Source organism: Callospermophilus lateralis, chromosome 17 (assembly GCF_048772815.1).
Source record: "Callospermophilus lateralis isolate mCalLat2 chromosome 17, mCalLat2.hap1, whole genome shotgun sequence".
NCBI classification, from domain to species: domain Eukaryota; kingdom Metazoa; phylum Chordata; class Mammalia; order Rodentia; family Sciuridae; genus Callospermophilus; species Callospermophilus lateralis.
Genome location: NC_135321.1, coordinates 25,306,400 through 25,312,399, shown reverse-complemented (window position 1 = coordinate 25,312,399; position 6,000 = coordinate 25,306,400).

The following is a 6,000-nucleotide window of genomic DNA, read 5'->3' as shown; positions in this document are numbered from 1 at the left end:
TGTTCTCAATCTGGGTGTCAGGTTAAAGCAGTCGTTTAAAAATTAAGTCCCCTGGTGTGATTCTCAGCTCAAAACCCATGAATGGCTTCCCTGCTTATTTACTTAAAAAAGACCTTGGTGGTGCAGTCCTGTAATCTCAGGGTCTCGGGAGACTGAGGCAGCAGGATTGTGAGTTCAGAGCCAACCTTAGCAATTTAGCAAGGCCCTAAACAACTTAGTGACACCTTGTCACTATAAAAAATATTTTTTTAAAAAGGGCTGAGGATGTGGCTCAGTGGTTAAGTGCCCCTGGGTTCAATCCCTGATACTACAACAACAATAATTTAAAAAAAAAACCTATAATAGTCTATAAGACTTCTTGTCACATCTTTGCTTTTATCTTACTTATTCTGTATTCCATTATTCATAATAATTTTGTAGTGTAGGATGTCCCAGAATTTGGGTGTTTCTGATGTTTTATCAGGATTGGATTGAGGTCACGCATTTTGGCAGACAACTCACTAAAGTGATTGACATGTGCCCAGGATTTCACATCAGAAGGCACGTGATGTCTACTCATCTCATTGCTGGTGACATTAAATTTGATCACTTTGTGAGGAGGTTTTCAGTATGTCTCTCTACTGTTAAAATTCCCTTTCTCTTCTTTGTAATTGATAAATAATCTATGTGATATCTTGATCCCCGACTAACTTTCACCCACTGCTTTTAGTATCTGGTGATGATTGTTGCCTGAGTTGGTTGTTACCATGGTGCTGCATAGTGCTGATTTCCCCATATTTATTGGTTGGGATTGTCCATAAGGAAGTGTTCTTTTCTCTTCAGGTGGAAACTGTTCTGGGGATTGAGGTTAATGTCAGCTCCTACGAGGTCTGAGATAAGGAGTTTGGGGTAGGGACTAAAGAAGATGATAGACAGAGGGACGGGCAGATACTAACCCCCAGAGATAGGACAAAACTGGTGACTTCAAGGACAAACAAGAAGTTCAGGGAGAGTTGAGCACAGTGGACCCAAGGAGAAGGGTGGGAGGTAAAGTCAGAGATGGGGCTGGTCCACCTCTGATTTGCCTTTTTAAAAGGTTCAATTCTCTCATCATTCTTACCCTCTCAGATTAAATAGTTTGAACAAGTTTAGGAACAAAGAGGTATTTTTCCTAACTACAGGTAGTATACATTGACACAAACTTCATGGAAGGCAATTCTGTAAGAAGTCAAAATTGCAAACTTAATTAGGTTCAGCAATTCTACCCCTGAGAATTTGTCTCATCTGCCTATGTGCAAAATGACATAAGTCCAGAATGACTCATTGCAACATTATTTATAGTAGTAAAATCCTAGCAGTAATACCAGAGCCTACCAGCAGGGGACTAATAGAATATGTTACAGCACATCCATACAGTGGAGTATTATGTCGTTGGAAAAAGGAGAGTGTTCTTTACTAACATAGAATAATTTTCAGCAAATAATAAATGAGAAAATTAAGTCATAGAACAGTGGATTGAATACAGTACCATTTAAGGTGGGATAAATACACATAATTGCTTATATGATCATGAACTATATCCTGGGAGGATATAGGGGAAACCAATAATATCAATTTTCTCTGAAAAGAAAGACAGATACTCTAATAGCCCACGTTTTGAACTTTTTTCAATTTTATACCAAATCAATTTATTTCCTATTCAAAAGTAGGATAAAAAAGAAGAGACTTCTTGGCATCTATGTGGAAAGGGGCCTTTCGGGGGCACACACAGCTGGTGGTGGCAGAGGGAGAAGTGATGTGTCCTCCAGGACTATCCAAGTCCTTTCCACCCTCGCCCCCCTCAGTGTTACCTTCTGAAGAATAAACCATCTCGGGGAAATCGCTGGGCAGCCCAGAGGGACGGTGTGGTGATGAGTGGGCAGGAGACCCAGGCTTCTGAGTCCCTACTTGATGCAGGCCTAGTGCTACCAAGTCCCCTCCACCTGCTGCCCCTCTTTCCAAGCTGCTTTGTCCCCTCCTATGAGGCCACAGGCAGCAGCTGCGGCACAGGGTATGCAACCTGGGAGTCTTTCCTCTCTGCAGCCATTCTGCTTCCCCGCTTTGCCCAGGAACACAGAGATCCCATTTCTCTCAATCTGAGGTCTCTTCCACGCATGCCCACACACGCCTGGGCACACACAGCTAAGCTCTCTCAAGGATCTCCACCATAGTGTCCTGACCAACTGACCCCCAGAGGGACCCTTCAGACCCCAGCCTCTCTCTCATATAGCCACTAACATCCTGTCCCACAAATCAGGCTCAAAGCACACCCACGCGCTGCCCCCATTCCCTGAGTCCTATTGCCAGCTGACACATTATTCACATCAGTCCTACCCTCCCGTCTGCAGCAGCCCGCTGTGCCACCGCTCTGGGGAGCAGCAGCGAGGCACGGACATCAGGGCACAGCACAGGTGCTCCACACTCCTGCCACCGCGGCCCTCTGGACATCAGAGCAGGGCCCAGGTCCTCTGAGCCTGGGCTGGTCATGCTCCCCATTCTTTACTCATATCCAACATTCAAACTAAGAGATCAATGAGCTGCTCCTGCTCTGCCTACGGATATTTGTATGTGACCCGGAGATTTTGCAGGCACTGAAGAGAACAACTAATTGTGGAAATGACTGTCCCTTGGCAGGTAGTTTGGAGAATTTTTTTTTTTTCCTCCTGGGATAGCTTTTGTCTAACTCCAAGGTTACTGTATTCAACATCTCTCCACTCTGTGCCTGGAATGTTACAGGGCCAGAGAGTGGCTCGGGCCGGGGTTTGTACTCTGGGACTTCCTGTGTTGTCTTAGGCTGGCTCATGCACTGACCCCAGGGACAGCACACACAATGGTGAAGAAGTCAAGTGGACAGGCTCAGCGTCAGCAAGGAAGAAACCACAGACCTCAAGCTGGAAACGACTTCCTGTGTGCTCACGGGGGTGGGCCAGGCCCAATGTTTAGTCCTTCATAGGGGAGGGCGGGCCATAAAGTGACATAGGCCAACACACATGATAAATACTTTATTGATAACTCATCATGTGTTCAATGATATTCCATAATGTGCTTACTGTTTTGTTCTTCATCAGCGATGCATAGTTCAGTGTTCTGTGCCAAGAGGCACCAAACATGGCTCCCTAAGGGACCTCATCCACCCGTCCCTCACCACGCCTCTGGGATGCATTGCCTCAAATATCGCGCATTACTGTGCATTTCTGATTTTTACTGAATACACCTGTCCTACAGCATGTCCCAGAGGACATACTCTCAATCTGAAAAAAATGAATGAATAAATAAATATTATCCACACTTTTAAACTTCAGGTCAGTCTTGAGTGTGAGAAGTTCATTTGTAATCATTATCCATTGCTCCTGGTGTTCACCTCTTATCACCTACAGCCCAGGCAGAGAACCCAGGATTTACTACCAAGTGCCCTGAAGACATCAGGGCACACTAAGAACCATACAGACATTACTTCTTCCTCCTCTGAACAAAACCATGGCCAGCTGCTATCATCTCTCACCCGATTTCTTAAAAGGCCCACTAAACAACTCAGTGTTGGTTTGGTGACGTGGGTCCTTAGCATGAGTAATTCCACTTTGGTTTGGTCTACTGGGGCCTAGAGTGGGAGCTCAGTCCAAAGCAATGGCCTCCCATCAATTTTATTTAACAGGTTTTAACATGGTACCTGGCACACTGGCTACACACTTAAGACTACCTACATAGCTTTCTGTGCTCAAAATATTGCTAGACTTCTTCGTAAAGACTGATACCAGAGTTAATTTATGAATCATGTATGAAAAACGATCTCATTGCTTCATTTCCACCTTTATTGCCAACATCAAATAGTACTGGATATGATAATTAATTGAATAAGGTTGTTTCCAACAATCTACTCGCTGGTCCAAGTAAGGGACCAAAGGTGCCCTCCTTGGGGCTCCATTAACATTGTTGACAGCATCGCCAGAGCAAGCCCAGTGCTTGGCGTGCATCTGTGTCAGGATGGAGGTCAACTGGGCTATGATGGAAAGAGGCCGTCCCTGTACTTTGGGGTCAGACTGTCAGCCTCTAGTTTCTCCAGTTTGTTCCCCTCCCCCACTCTTTAAGAAGTTCTTTACGTGGCAGACGGCAGGTGGAGGTAAAGAAATGTCAGTTGCCCAGGCCAGAAGCAGGCAGGGTGAGGCAGGAGGTGGATGGTATTCTATGTCCCTCCATTCTGGAAAGGGAGCCAGATGGAGGTTAAGGAAACCCTCAAGGGGATTGGAAAGTGGACTGGCTGGTAAACATGTGCACACTCAGGAGGAATGGCCTCTCCACCCCCACCCCACCTTCTGCACAGCCACCTAAGGAGCACCCAGAACTGGAAAGAATGAAGCACTCTTGAGTTGGTGCCAGGTCTCCCAGACTCCTCTTCCCTCCAGGTCAGAGCCCAAGAACAGGGCAGTGACTCCAATCTTTTGAGAGCTTCGCTGGATGACAGCCAATGCTCAGCCCTGTCTGTAATTCTCTTTCAGTCTTCCAAGGTTTCCCCATCCCTGAGCTCACCTGCCCTCGCCTTCCATGATGATTAAGCTTGTAGGAAGATGTCACTTTTTTCTTACCACATACCTGTTACTTGGGTGGAGATCGCTTTTCAATTCTCCAAACAAAAAGAGCAAACTACCCACTTCCTTTTGACTCACGGTCTGGGACACACTTGGATATGAAGTTGGGTGGACTTGCTAAGGAAACCTTCTAAAGAGAAGGTAGAGTGTGATTTGAATGTATAATAAGTGTCTACCCCATTTGAAAAGCCATCCCAAAGAGGGCTGATGTGGTCTGTTTGCAAATGCTGATAATTAGAGAGCGGAAACACAGATTCTTTCAGACATGAAGTCAGAGGTTCTGCCATCCTGCTGCCCAGACCGGCTGACCTGGGCATGATCACCAAAGAGCCCTGGCAAATGCTCCAGCCCAGGTAAACAGGGTCTGTGAAATGGCGTCCCATCCTGGAAAGAAATCTCCTGACTCAGGAATACTAAGAACCGTACAAATGTGAGAACAGGTGTTCACCAACCAAGTAAATTTTCCCACTCCAGAACCTTCTGGGCTTTTCTCTTGCCCCTCTGGACTCTTTCCTACTCTTAACTCTTCCTTCTCCTCCTCCCTCCCCACTGTGCTCCTGCTCAGGCTAAGCTCTCAAAGTCAGATGCTGCCCACCCTCCCTGCCCATGCAACTGCTTCCCTTAGGAGACTGTTTTGAACCCTATAATTCCACATGGCCTTGTAATCTGCATTGGTGGCACCCATGAAGCAAATCAAGGTCCTCCCAGTAGAGAAGGCCTTTCTCTTACAGCACACACAGTGCTCAACACTGCTTAAAAAGGCTGACAGACCGACTACCACATTTGGTCTAGAAATGTAATCTTCGTGCATCAGCAAGAATAGCTAGGATCAAACACTCACTCTTGCTCCACCTCGGAACTCATCATCCTTCTCCTTCCACTGTAGGGTGCAAACCCTGCTCTCCTCAGACCCAAACACTTCTGTGTTTATCTTGATGTCTAAGGACAGTAATTATTGACCTACAGGTTTTTCTGTTGGAGTGAGCACTACCGTGTCCCAGGGGAGGAGCGCTGTGGGGCATCCTCAGTACCACACTGCAGTGTCTACAGCTTTTACTGAGACGTTCAGACCTCCAGCCTCTAGCCCTGATGCACAAGGAAGGAGGCAAGAACTACTTGCTGTCTACTTGGTTTCCAGGGACAGGGTGAGAGCCTCAGAGGTCTTGGCCTCCCACATCGAAGGTCAAAGCTGCCTTAAAGAAGCTGACTCTGAAATCCACAGCAGCACCTTAGGGCTCCTCAGCAACTGCTGGACATCTGAGCACTGGATTAGGTGGATTGGCCCCCAACCCCACCTACCCACCCCATCTCTGCTCCAAACACACACACACATTTCTTTATTTAAAAAAAATTAAAATTTTTAGATGGACACAATACCTTTATTTTATTTATTTATGTG